The sequence below is a fragment of the Chrysoperla carnea genome, chromosome 3 (genome assembly GCF_905475395.1).
Source record: "Chrysoperla carnea chromosome 3, inChrCarn1.1, whole genome shotgun sequence".
Taxonomy (NCBI): Eukaryota; Metazoa; Arthropoda; class Insecta; order Neuroptera; family Chrysopidae; genus Chrysoperla; species Chrysoperla carnea.
Genome location: NC_058339.1, coordinates 36,005,600 through 36,020,564, shown reverse-complemented (window position 1 = coordinate 36,020,564; position 14,965 = coordinate 36,005,600). Strand labels below are relative to the sequence as shown.

Below are 14,965 nucleotides of genomic sequence, written 5' to 3'. Positions count from 1 at the left end.
GAGAAAAATTTGAAACAGTCAAAATATACAGATATAGATTTAAAGTTTCATGCTTGAAAAAATTGTATTTGAAGTATTTTTCTCCTAAAATGCACAGTTTTTAAGAAAAATTAAAAAAAAAAAACCAATAACGCGGAAATTTGCAAGTAGATGTAAATTTATCAGAAATCATGATGATAGATAAGTAAGTTATTACATACAAATCGATCGAAAATTTTACACTCGATAATTTGTACTGAATCCCTAAAATGCTTAGTTTTCCATTAAATTTGCAAAAAATTGTGAAAAAACGTGAAAAATCTTTGATCGCTCTTTTTTTTTTTTGTTATTACAAACTTTTATTCAACTTGCAATGTATGTATTTATGTTTGTCCGGGTGGAATCTTGCAATTTTGAAGCAGTTATCTTCAACCGATCGCTTCCACCATATTTTATATAAATCCTTATTAAGTCTTAATTTGAAAATTTAAATATAAAATACTTTTTAGGACCAAGCTTTTATTGTACTAAACAGTAGCAAATAATTTTTTTTAGGAGTCACTCATACATGACTATTATGAGAAAAATTGAGTTATAGGATTCCCCCCGCACAAAAATTAGTTACATACATACACTGAGATGCTCCGAATCAATGTTGATATTATACATTGAGCGCCTCAAGCTATGTTTGGATGATTCATAAAAAATTATTTCCTACTTTTTAGTACAATAAAATCTTGTCCATAAAAAGTATTTTTTATTCAAAATTTTTTCTGCCCTAATGAAAATTTTTATTGTACAGATAGAAAGCTTCTTAAAAATTGGCATAGGTGGCATTTGTGTACACAAAACTTCAGAAAATTTCTACTTTGATGGGACTACCAAGTATTAATTTTTTTAAACGTTATCTCTTCATTTACATGGTCATGACATATATTCGATTCAATTTTTAAGTATAAAAATGAGAAAATTCTAATCTCAGCACCGCTAACCGTAAAAGCATATTCAAATACTATTCAAAATGAATAAAACAATATTTTTAATTTCTGGTAAGTTTAAGAATTTTTATTTTTAACGTATCGATAACATAACAGAAAAAAATAATTGTTTAAAAGCATGTCAAGTTTTCTTGGTATTTAAAATTTTTTTTTTAAATAAACGCAATTTTGAAATTTTTATTTAATGGAGTGATCTTTGAGGTGTATAAGGTACGCCGAAAATTTGAATAAATTTGAATATCGAATATCCATACCAATAAACTTATCCTAAAATGTTAACGGGTATCATTTGTAAAGTAATTTGAGAGAGCAGAATTAATTAAATTTAAAAATAAAAAAAGGCGAATAGTTCACTTGTAGCTTATTTTATACAGTTCCTAAAGGAAAATGAAAAAAATAAAAGAAAATTGTATCACTTCATTTAAAAGCAAATATCTAACTATTATAATTATTACAGCTCTTTTAATATTTGGAATTACATTTACAACAAGTGTTAACTCTGCACCTATTGAAGAAAATTTCAGTCTAATGCCTGATCCTGATGTAGCTCGTGTGGAATTGTTAAGAGAACGCAGATCTATCCAGGAGAATGATGATGACTCGAATGAAAATATGACAATCACTCCTGAAACTTAGAGCGGTTGTCTTCGATTAAAATCAACTTGCCTACCATAGTGGCAAATGATACAAATTGAAATGCAAAAAAAAATATTGTCATTATTTAATTAATTTGGATGTCAAAATTATTAAAAGTCTTTTTAAAAATATAACACGTTATGTAAAATTTATAATAATCTAATAAACAAATAAGTGAAAACAAACAATTGGCTAAGTTAATTGTTGAAATATCCTGTATAGAAGATGTTTCTAGTTTATAATAATACTAGCCGATTCCCGCCTGCTTTGCTCTGCACACTAACCATTTGGATGTGAATTTATACTTCTTTTATTAACGAAGTGTTTAATTTCGATTTGATATTTATTGTAAATTTTTCAAATTTTAAATAAGAAAATATAGTGCCAGTTATTGAATACACAGATTTCCACATCATCCATGAGATACTGTGTATTGGGATACGTTCACGTTATTTATTGTGGCGGGATCCCCAGTAGGTCTACATCACGAAAAAATTGCCACCATAAAACTAAGAACATCGACCAAAAAGAGCATCACATAATTGTTTTCTCCACGACGTTCCAATATAACTATAGAATTCTGAAGCAGAGACTGTCTTATTGATGAGAGTCCTTTGTATTAGCATCACATTTTGGAATATTTAAGTAATAACCATCTTCTCCACGGAAAAACATCAAAGTCTATTGAAGAGTGTCGTAAGCACGATGCGTCTTGCTAATTCGTATCAATTTATTGCCTCTACAGTAGATGATGATATCTCTTTTTTCGAAATCTGGTCCGACAATAAGGACAGCAACTTCTTTAGATTGAGGGGTATTGTAACGACCTTTGAGTTATCCAGAGGGCTTTTTATCAGCATTGATAACAACTTTGAACTCCTTTTGGTCTTTAGTAACTGAATCTATAGCGGTCTTGAAATCGATAATTTACCGGTTATGTTTATGAAGCATCTGTTGTAATTGGTTTACCAATTCTGGCTTAACGCCTGGGGAAATTCCACAACGAATGTCTCGTTCAAGCTTATCTTCACCAAGAAAGTATAACTGCAGAAACGAAAGCTGTTCATTAGGATTGGCCATAAGAGTATCCTGTGGTATACTTGTCCTTGAATTTTAAATGTTGGCATAAAAGTTCCCTCTTTTACGACCGTTGGGATAGAAATTAGTGGACGTCTATGTCACGAAAGAGGTAAGTATGCGAAATTTGAAGTTAATCGGACCGATAGCTTCGGAGATTTCGTGATGAGTCAGTCAGTGATATAAATAATTTATAAATCCATATATTTTTGACAAATTCGAAATACAAAATCTTATTCGTAATTATCTAGGGATATAATGTATACATTTTTTATGACGTTGGTAGCGTTCTTTTACACATAATTTTTAATAAAAATTTTATAAATAGAAATAATTTTAAAATGATTTTTAAATGTTTTAGAATTTAATTTATTTATTTAGCTTTTGTAAAATGTTATTAAACTTAATGTAAAATTAATGGGTGTGACTGACTACTAAAATATAAGTGAATATTTATAATAATTTACTACATCTGTATGCTATCTATGAAATGAGTCTGCCTACGTGCAATTATTATAGTAAATTGTCTATTTTACTGCATAAACAATTAAATTTGATTTTTAATTCACGAGAAAAAATTTTAATAAGTTCAAGACAACTAAGGTAATTATTTGAGCAGATGGACAAGAAAATATCAAGCAAATGACAATTAGCAAATATCAATGACAAATATTTTTCTATAGTGTGTCGCATTTAAGATGAAGACATCTTCATATTTTCGTTATTTATGAGAATATCGATTTGAAATTTTACACAGTCATACAGAGTGATGTGTCACATTTTTTAAGATACTTAACCGAAACAAGAACTTAAAACTCAGCCTACTCGCTTTGTGTTTTCGGCATCGTAGCTCCTAAATGAATGAACCAATTTGAACTTTTTTGTTTAAGTTGAAAGGTAATTTCATGAAGATTGTTGTTTGCTATGTTTCAAGTGTGATTTTATGATTTCTTAGCCGAAACAACTAAAATAGACGAGATCTTCAAAATCGGTTCTGTTTGGAGAAGTTTGATGCGGGAATTAATGTTTTGGTGAGGTAATTAGAAAAAAAAAGAAACGTATTTTTACTCTTCCCAAATTAAATACTTAATTGTTTCTCGACTTGCGTCGAGAACAAGAAGTAAGCCTCAGCCAAAATTCCTCGCACCCCCCAGAACACTCGGATTAATATTTACGATATCCAAAAAAAAGAAAAGAAATATTAAACAGTGTCGCTAAAGGGAAACATCCCGGTCTGAAAATAAAACCGAAACAGATCAAAGTGCGTGCTAGGCCCAAAGATAACGCCGAAGGCGATTACCCCCCAGAAAGTATTAACAATACAAAAAAAAAAGTCTACGTTTAAAATACCAAAAACTATAAAGTTTGTTTATTTGATTAATTCAAAAAAAAAAATATAATTGTTTGAGTATACATACTTTAGAAAAATATAAATTCACAAGGCATCAGCCTTGTTTTTACACTTACATGAATTTTACATGTTGAAATTAAAACCAAAATACAAAGTTTTGGAAAAAATATCTTACGATTTGAATTTAGAAAAAAAATTAACTTATATATAAAATATATAATTAAAAATAAAAGTTTCCTGTATGTAGCTTGCGATCACTGTGAATCCAGCTCCCTAATTTACATTTTTAAGGGGCTGTGCCCACATATGAGATTCGAAAAGTCACAAAAACACAGGTAGAAATAACCAATATTAAATTACACAATTTTAAATAATTGAAGAGTGTCTATTTCACTCTTCAAACTGTGCGTCTTTCAAAGAAACGACATTTCACAAAATATTTGATAACATTGTCGTATTGCAAATAAATATAAATTCTTATTAAGAATTAAAAAAAGAAATATTAAAATTTAATAAATTTAATTATATTGCCACACACTAAAGGTGTGTTAAAAAATAAAGTGAAGGCATGATGGAATAAATAATTTAGATTAATTATTCCAACATGTTGTTGCTGTGCCAGTTCGAATTTCAAAGAGGTAGTTCTTAAACATGAATCTAGTTAGCTGCGTTTTTTGTGTACCGACTGGTGGCAATAAAAAGAACTAAAGTTGAAAAACAATAAGGTACAGTCGCAGACAGAGTAAACTTTTCAATACAATATGTACCGTCACAGACAGATTTAAAGTTTGATATTTTACATTATTGTTGCATACTTTATTACTAATTAATTAATTATAATTAGTTTGCCAACAATTTGTAACACTCCCCCGCCCTAAAAAAATTCGAAGAATAAAGAAAAAGAGAATAAAGCGGAGAGAGGAGAGAAGAAAAAAAAAAAAAAAATTAATTTTGCACTATTTGTGGTTGATAGGGCTTCAGGTGACTAACATGCACACGAGATAAAGTATTATCATTCTCGTCAAAAAGCTCGACCGACACTGGTCCAGTAAAACGTAAAATTCTTTTTGGACCTGAATATCTAGGCTGAAATTTACTGTCAGTATCAAAGGTCGCACGATACTTAGGAAGCTTCACACAGACCATCTGATCCACCCTGTATTTAACATCTACAGTATTAGCTTTACGTTTATTTATAATTTGATTCATTTTAACTAATGCTTGTTTAACCTCTTCATGTGTTGGTGGTTTATCTGCCGTAAAATAATTATAAGTTTCTAGCCCTAAATCCAAGGTGTTATTTAAACGTCGTTTAAAAAAAATTTCGACTGGAGAAGTTCCAATAGAAGTATGGTAACTATTGTTATATTGAAAAGTAAAATATGGTAAAACTTTAGTCCAAGCTTTATGCTCCAAGGCATATTGCTTTATAATACACGCCATATTAATTTTTAAATTTCTATTTAATCTCTCGGACATATTAGCACATGCGTGATAACTTGAAATATAAGCTGCTCTAACACCATGATTGAATAAAAAATTTTTGTATTTTTGAGCCACAAAACATTTGGCATTATCACTAACAACACATGCAGGGTAACCAAATTGCATAAAGGTTTTATGAAGAAATTTAAGAACTACTTCCGCTGTTGCCCTACGTGTAGAGTATGTAATAGCAAATTTACTAAATGAATCAAGAATAACTAAAATATATTTCATTCCACCATCCAAAGATGGAATTAAAGGACCGATAAAGTCTATGTAAAGTTTATCCCAAATACCAGTGGGAACCGTTGACTTTGTGTGCACATTGGTATTTTTATTATAAGGTTTAAATTGTTGACAAACTGTACAATTCTTAATAAATTCTACAACTTTTTTATATAATAAATTATGATAAAATCTCTTGGCAATTTCTCTATACGTTTTAGTTACAGCACCATGCTGACCATATAAAGAATTATGATAATATTTAATGACATATTCAAGCATTGAATCTGGTAGAACTATTCGTTTCAATTTATTCCGTCCAACTTCGCGCAGCAAAAGACCGTCTTTAAGTGAAAAGTTATTAACATTATGGCCATTTTTTAATTGATCCATTATGAATTTACACTGATTACAATTCTCTTGTGCAAGCTTAATTGAAAGAAAACCCTGAGGTTCAGTAACTAAAGTATTTAATAGAAAAACCGGGTCGTTTTGTAAAGATTCATCCTTGACCAAATTATTATTGTCAATTAAAGATGGATCTTCACCCGAATAATTACTACCATTTTCATTTTTTAATAAAAAATTATTTGTAGAGAAATTACCATTCGAAAACAATCTATATAAACAATCTGCTGCAGTATTATCTATGCCCTTAATATGTTTCGGTGTAAAATTGAATTTTGACAGTGTCAAAATCCATCTCGAAAGTTTGTTAAATTTTTGTGGTGAATTAAAAAGATACACTAAAGCATTGTTATCGGTTTCTAAGAAAAAATGTCTATCGACAAGGTAGTCACTAAAAGTATTTAATGAAAAAATTACAGCTAAAAGCTCTAACTCATAAGCGGAATATCTCATTTCAGCGGGATTTAATTTTCTAGAACAATATTCAATTGGGTGTAAATTCCCATTAATATTTTGTAATAAAACGGCTCCTAGGCCAACAGATGACGCATCCGTTCTCACAACAAAGGGATATTTATCGTCAAAAATAGGAAATTTCAAAATTGGTGCAGATGTTAAAGCTCTTTTTAATTTAGAAATAGCTTCGACATGTACATCAGTTATTTTAAATTGAACATTTTTCTTTTTTAATTCATTCAAAGGTGCAACAATAGAACTAAAATGCTCAATATAGCGAGCAAAAAACGCTGCCATTCCGATAAATTTTTGCAATTCCTTTATATTTTTTGGAATTGGCATGTCACAAATAGCACTAATTTTGTCAGGATTAGGACGTCTACCTTCTGATGATATAATATGGCCAAGAATTTTTAGACGTGCCATAAAAAATTTATTTTTATTTGGATTTAAAGTTAAATTAAGTTTTTTAAATTTACTTAATACCTGGTTTAAATGAATTTTATGATCATCAATAGAGCTTGAAAAAACTATAATATCATCGTAATAAATTAAGATACACACATTCAACAAATCGTTAAATTCTTTAATTAGAAAACGATATAAGCATTGAGAACTAATATTAAGTCCAAACGGACAACAAACAAAAGAAAATTGTCCCCATTGCGTATTAATAGCAGTAATATCTCTGCTCTCTTTACTCAAGCTACACTGGTAGTAGCTCTTTGACATATCCAAGGTAGAAAACACTTTTGCGCCTCCTAGACTAGAAAATACGTGATTGATCGATACATTTGAAATCGGATCAAACACAATTTTTTTATTAACGAACCTATAGTCAGCTACCATGCGAAAACCATCCTGTTTTTTAACAAAAAACACAGGAGATGCATAACTAGACTGGCTAGGAACTATAATATTTAATTTCAAAAGCTCATCCAAATGTTGCTTTAAGAGTAAAGATTTATCTTTTGGTAAAAAATATGCAGTTTTATAAACTGGTGTATCATCTTTAAGTTTAATATGATATTCATAATTTTTTGCTCTCCCAGGAATTTCAGAAAATACTGACTTATACTTTTTATATAATGAATCCATAAATTCTTTATCCTTTTCTGACAAATTTAGTGGTAATTCACAAATAATATTAACGAAAAATTGTGTGCAATTTTTTTCAAAAGGAATTTCAATATTTCTAAATGAATTAAAAAATACTTTGTTATTACTAATATCTAAAATCATACCACATTTGTTGAGAGACGGTGCTCCAATAATCATATCAAAAATGGATTTTTCCATTAAGTAAAATTCTAAATTCCAGCTGAAATTACTAATCTTGACATGTAACGTAACCTTCTTCTTCATAGCTACATAATTTGATCCCGGTAATGTAACAGTAATTTTTTCATCTTCATAAATAACTTTCTTAATTTTTAATTTACTAAACATTTTTCTAGAAATCACATTTATAGTTGATCCCGAATCTAAAAGAGATAATATTTTAATATTGTTCACAGAAACATAAATTAAGGGCATCGAAGATGCATTTTTTGAAGAACCTAGTGTGTGGCATGGTTCAAGTTTTTTGAACTTGATGTGTCTCTATTGGCTAATTTTATACATTGTTGAATTTTGTGTCCTGATCGTTTACAATAAACACAAAATATAGATTTACTTCTATTTAAATTTGATTTTGCTATCTGAACAGAAGCTTTTTTATCATTTTGCCCTGTAGTTTCAGGCTTAAGATCCTTAACATTTTGAACATTTTGAACATTTTGTTCAATATTAACCAGACTAGAATTTTGATCATTAACACTATTTTGTCTTCTATTTTGATACAAGTTAAATTTATTAAATGAATTTTTTCTTGTTATTATTTCTTGTAAATTTCTTACAAAAGAATTTAAAGAAACTAAAGTTTCAGGAATTGGAAGCAATTTAATCAAATTAAAGGTTTTCTGATTAACATGGGCAAATATAATTTGTATAACTATTTTAATGTCCTCTTTAGGCATTAGTATTTGCGAGTATTTCAAAATATCAGTTACGAAATCAGAAAACTTTTCATTTGGAAGTTGTCTTCTTCTAATGTATCTATCAATTGCAATTTGCAATTGTGCAGGAGATATATACTCAGATAATAAAATGTTTGAAATATAAGTCCAAGTTTTATTATTTGAAATTTGCTTTGACCAAAAGTGTTTTGTATTTGAATTACATTTTGTAATTAAAAATTTAATAAGAGAATTTTCATCAACTAAACTTAATGAAACAATATTATTGGTTTCGATAATAAAATTAATAATTGAACCTGTATCAAATAAATCTAAAATTTTAATGTTATTTGTAAGAGATTCAAATCTAAATTTAAAATCTTGAGATTTCTCTTTACTTATCTTGGTATTTAGTGATGAAATAATGTGTGTTAAATGATCCACATGAATATATTTTGTTGCTTGCATAGTTTCACACGACGTTGATGGTACCGGATCTATTAAACATTGTATTGTCTCATCCTTTTGTTGAACTGATACTTGAACATCTTTGTCGAGCATATTAAAATCCGTTTGTATTCTTTTGTTGTTGTATTTTTCGTCTTTAACAGGTTTTGGAAAACCACGAAAATCTTCGTCGTCAGACGACATTTTTCCCTTTTATTTGATTTCCTCAAAAAAAAAATTAACGAAACGAAAACAAAAAAAGAAATTAGTAAAGTTCAACAAAGTAAAAATTACAAACGTTTGAATTAATTTTGATGAAATATGAACTTGTTTCAAAATAAATATTCATGTAAATAAAAAAAAAAGTTTTTTTTTTTTTTAAAAAATAGCCAATAAAGAAACATACAAAAAAAAACTATGAAATAAAATTTGGATTTACAACTTAAATAGTAGACCAATAAAGGTAATCAAAATAGCAATATATTTTAAGATTACATAAAATGTGTAAAAAAACAAAAACAAAATCTAATTAATTCAAACTAGTCAATGTTATATAATTGGATTTATAATGTCAATTCCTTGAACAAATACCAAAAAAAAATATTAGATATTATTTTAATAAATATCCAATATTATGTAAAAAAAATTTTTTTTTTTTAATTTTCAAAATTTCAAATTTATATACGAAAATATTCAACTTACGTGATTCCACAAACTACATACAAGAAAACTTTACTAGTCAAAAAAATTTTAGAGAAAATTAAACGTAGATTCTTTAAAGTAACGTAACCAGATATAACGCAAAAAACTAAAAAAGTGTTACGCTCATTACCAAATGTACGAAAATCGTAGCTCGCGGAGCTCTGCTAACAAAGTGATACGCTCGCTACCAAGTGTAAACGAAATTGGTAGTTAACGCTCTCGCTACCAAGTGATGCGGGAATTAATGTTTTGGTGAGGTAATTAGAAAAAAAAAGAAACGTATTTTTACTCTTCCCAAATTAAATACTTAATTGTTTCTCGACTTGCGTCGAGAACAAGAAGTAAGCCTCAGCCAAAATTCCTCGCACCCCCCAGAACACTCGGATTAATATTTACGATATCCAAAAAAAAGAAAAGAAATATTAAACAGTGTCGCTAAAGGGAAACATCCCGGTCTGAAAATAAAACCGAAACAGATCAAAGTGCGTGCTAGGCCCAAAGATAACGCCGAAGGCGATTACCCCCCAGAAAGTATTAACAATACAAAAAAAAAAGTCTACGTTTAAAATACCAAAAACTATAAAGTTTGTTTATTTGATTAATTCAAAAAAAAAAATATAATTGTTTGAGTATACATACTTTAGAAAAATATAAATTCACAAGGCATCAGCCTTGTTTTTACACTTACATGAATTTTACATGTTGAAATTAAAACCAAAATACAAAGTTTTGGAAAAAATATCTTACGATTTGAATTTAGAAAAAAAATTAACTTATATATAAAATATATAATTAAAAATAAAAGTTTCCTGTATGTAGCTTGCGATCACTGTGAATCCAGCTCCCTAATTTACATTTTTAAGGGGCTGTGCCCACATATGAGATTCGAAAAGTCACAAAAACACAGGTAGAAAAAACCAATATTAAATTACACAATTTTAAATAATTGAAGAGTGTCTATTTCACTCTTCAAACTGTGCGTCTTTCAAAGAAACGACATTTCACAAAATATTTGATAACATTGTCGTATTGCAAATAAATATAAATTCTTATTAAGAATTAAAAAAAGAAATATTAAAATTTAATAAATTTAATTATATTGCCACACACTAAAGATGTGTTAAAAAATAAAGTGAAGGCATGATGGAATAAATAATTTAGATTAATTATTCCAACATGTTGTTGCTGTGCCAGTTCGAATTTCAAAGAGGTAGTTCTTAAACATGAATCTAGTTAGCTGCGTTTTTTGTGTACCGACTGGTGGCAATAAAAAGAACTAAAGTTGAAAAACAATAAGGTACAGTCGCAGACAGAGTAAACTTTTCAATACAATATGTACCGTCACAGACAGATTTAAAGTTTGATATTTTACATTATTGTTGCATACTTTATTACTAATTAATTAATTATAATTAGTTTGCCAACAATTTGTAACAAGTTAATTTAATGAACAGTGTTCTTTAGCAATGCTTAAAGTCAAGTTTAGGGTTTCATACCCGCAACATTTGTCGGTGGTTTTTTATATTTTTAACCGACTTCAAACAAAAAAGGAGGAAGTAATCAATTCGACTGTATCTTTTTGTATGTGTTTTACCTCAGAACTTTTGACTGGGTGAACCGATTTTGATGATTTTTTATCTATTTTAAAGCTCCATTAAGTATGCACGACAAGAGGACGAATAACTCAGTTTCACGCCAACTGATTTCGATGATTCTTTTTTTTAGTGAAAAATTAGTTTTTGTACTTCAGATTCATTAAAAATCACAAAATAATAAAAACTTTTAACAAAAAGAAAACCGACTACAAAAGATAACTTTTCCAAAACAAATTAATATGCACTAAAAAGTAAAAAAATAACGATAATATAATGTTAAATTATTGTTATTTTTGGAGTCGATGTCAGCCAAGCTAATGTGTTCTGTCAGAGTTGTTTCCTTGACTGACACCGACTCCAAAAATAACAATAATTTAAACTACATTATATTATCGCAATTTTTTTACTTTTTAGTGCATATTAATTTGTTTTGGAAAAGTTTATCTTTTAAAGTCGGTTTTCTTTCTGTTAAAAAATTTTTTTTATTTAAATTTAACTTGCCTGGCAGGAATTGCAAGCATATGATTAAACAGAAAGGTGCGTTCGATGCTTTTTTTTCCAAAAACTATTTTATTAACTCTATTCTCCAACCAGTGTAAAATTTTCAAAGATTGTGAAGCCTAAACTCCATAAGATAGTTGTGTATTTACTCATCGAGTCGCCAAAGACATTTCAATACTAAACACAAAATCGATTGTGTTATTGTTTTCGAGTTGCCAGTTGGGAAAAGAAACTGTACATTAATTCAATCTGAAATTACTAATCCAACGCACTTTTTCAACAGAGGCGAAATCTACTGTTATTCGAGTGTAACAAATCAACAAGTTTTCATCCCGGATTCTTTATTTGAATTGTAAAAAATAATTGAGATATAAAAACCAATCAGACAAAAATCTTTCGATCAAAAAGTTGTATGCCTTTTGTGGTTGGGCTTTTTTTTTTATTCAAGTGCAATTTCAATTGGTTTTCATAACTTATATTTTATATTTCATCATTTTTACGATTTTCGATTGCTCAATATTTTTACTGCCTTTTTAAATTGATATTATTAACAAAATTTTTAATTTTTATCTAAATTAAAGTGGTCGTGACATAAATTCAATGAAATTTTTTAATATATATTAAGTGAAAATTTCGTTTCCAAAGTATCTAGTGTTTCATATTGTGAGTAGTAAAGACTATATTTAACAAAAAAAATCCAAAATGAATAAATTAACAATGTTCTTATTTGCGGGTAAGTTTTTAAATTTTGTATTTTTTTCTGCCACATTTGTAAAAAATTGTTTTTGAAACATATTTCCTTAAAATAAGAATTTTCTCAAACTATAGAAAAGAAAGTAATATAACACTCTCTATAGAAAATTATTTTTACTTTTCATTATTATTACAGCTATTTTAATTTTGGAAATTACATTCCAAAGTGTTCAATCAGCACCTATTGAAGAAGTACGTGAAATTGAAAGACAAGATACAATCAGTGAAACTGAAACAGATTATATAGAGAGTGATACTGATACACAGCCCGCCAATAATCAGCCAGAAACAAGTAAGGAATCCGTAAAAGCTCGTGAATCTATCTTTGTATTTGATCTTTGTATTTGATACAAATTTATTTCACTCTAGCAAACACTATAATTTCTTATTAAAGCAACGAAAAATATGCTCATATGCTGCTTTGCAGTACTTATGCTAAAGCTAGTGTAAATTTTTTTTCGTTTTTTTCGACAGAATTAAAAAAAAAAATTCAAGAAATTATTAGGGCTTACTAGTAAATCCCAAAGTTGTAATTTTGACCGTTTAAAACACGAGATCATTATGCCTCGAAAACGAAAATTAATATCTAAAATTTATTTTTTATATATTATTCTAAAAACATTCCTTTCAACTTTCTTACTTTTTTTTTCAATTCTGTCGAGCGAATTTTTTAATATCGTAAAAGGGAGGACTAAACGACCAAAAATCCCGTAACTTTGGGATCTCACAGCTAACATTATTCTGAGTATGTGAAAAAGAAATAGGTCAAATCTATCCACAAATGCATTTATGCTGGAAGTACTTTAAAAAGTAATTAACAAAAAATGACTGATTATTGTATTTTTGATATACCACTAGTTCAATTTACATCTAGGGATATAAATATCACGAGTATGACAGAATACATGCGTTAAGCAATGTATTAAAGTGAGAGGTATTATATATATGTGTTGATCCTCACTCTCTACAGGCAGAGAACAGACTGTTGTATAGCTTAAAAGACATCGCAGCCACGATAAAAGTCACTTTTGCAATTTCATATAACATCTATAATACCTCTTACTTAGATACATTGCTTAACGCATATACTCTGTCATACTCGTGATAGTTATAATATGCTTAGATTTAAATCGAACTAATGGCATATTGTAGTAACAAAAACACAATATTACTAGCTAGACTTGGAATAGACGTGGAATCTTAAAAACACAATCGCATTCAATGAACGATCGTAAAGTCGCCTATTCCTTGCTTTTGTAACAAAGCTTCCAGCAACTGAAAAAACACGCTTTCTGTTGACATGGGTTTTGAATGACTTAATCTGATATACGTTATAATCGTCAAAGTTGGGATGGATGGATGGAAATTTGTTACTTTTTCACACAAAAATCCCATTTCTTTCTCAAAATTATGAAACAAAAATGCTAAATTTAAATGGAATTAAAATTAATATTTCAGTTGTTTTAATTGTTGAATTACTAATCCCCGTGGATAAAAAATCAGAAGTGGATGTGGTGGGTGCAAGTATTATAGAATCTTCCGTTTCCGAAGGAATAAGGTATCGTAGATCTATTGATGAAATTTCTGGATTAGAAGATGGAGTTTCTTCTGGCAAATAGGCATAAAAAATCATAATTGACACAGTACGGAATGGAAATTATAGTGCCTTTTAATGTCAATTAATAATTAAAATTTATATTTATGTTAATTATAACAATATTATTATTATTATTATTTAATAAACAAAATTATTGATACGTATTTATTGATTTTTTTCTATAAGATATTTATTTAAAATCACAAAGAAATAGAATGGAATAATTTAAATTTAAGGATGTAATAATAGTAAGAAAGGACATCGCACAATCCTTATGAAAATAGGTTCAACTTAAATTACGGATTCTGACAGTCCTTGAAGAGTATATTAAAAATTTCGATTGGCACTAAGGTATGAAAAGTCTGTTCTTGAGAGAGAGGGTGAGAGTAATTCTGGGGTAATATTTATCTGAGGAGAAAGTCCACTAGAAATTGTGTATTCTATTTTCATAAAATTGAATTGATTGATATCATTGATTGAGAAGGTGAAACTTCATGGGGTGGAGTTTCATCTCAAAGATCTCAAGCGTTATCAATTTGTTTTGTTATGAAAGAATCTATACATGCCATAATCATGACGCATCTCTTGGGAATTATATCGAGAATATCAATAATGATGACGATGTACCTTTAACGTGATACGGCTTCGTTAATTATCGTTTTTAATTTTACGAATGGTTGTAGAAAAAAAAGTCTATTACAATTTATTATCCTGCTAAGATTTGTTAAGTTTCATATAAACACGCATAATTTCTAAAA

At 28.5% G+C, this 14,965-nt stretch overlaps 1 protein-coding gene across 2 annotated transcripts in view; it reads right to left on the bottom strand.

Moving 5' to 3' along the window:
* Positions 1-14,965, bottom strand: part of LOC123296983 (probable G-protein coupled receptor Mth-like 1) — a 136,088-nt gene that overhangs the window by 31,514 nt on the left and 89,609 nt on the right. The window lies entirely within an intron of this gene.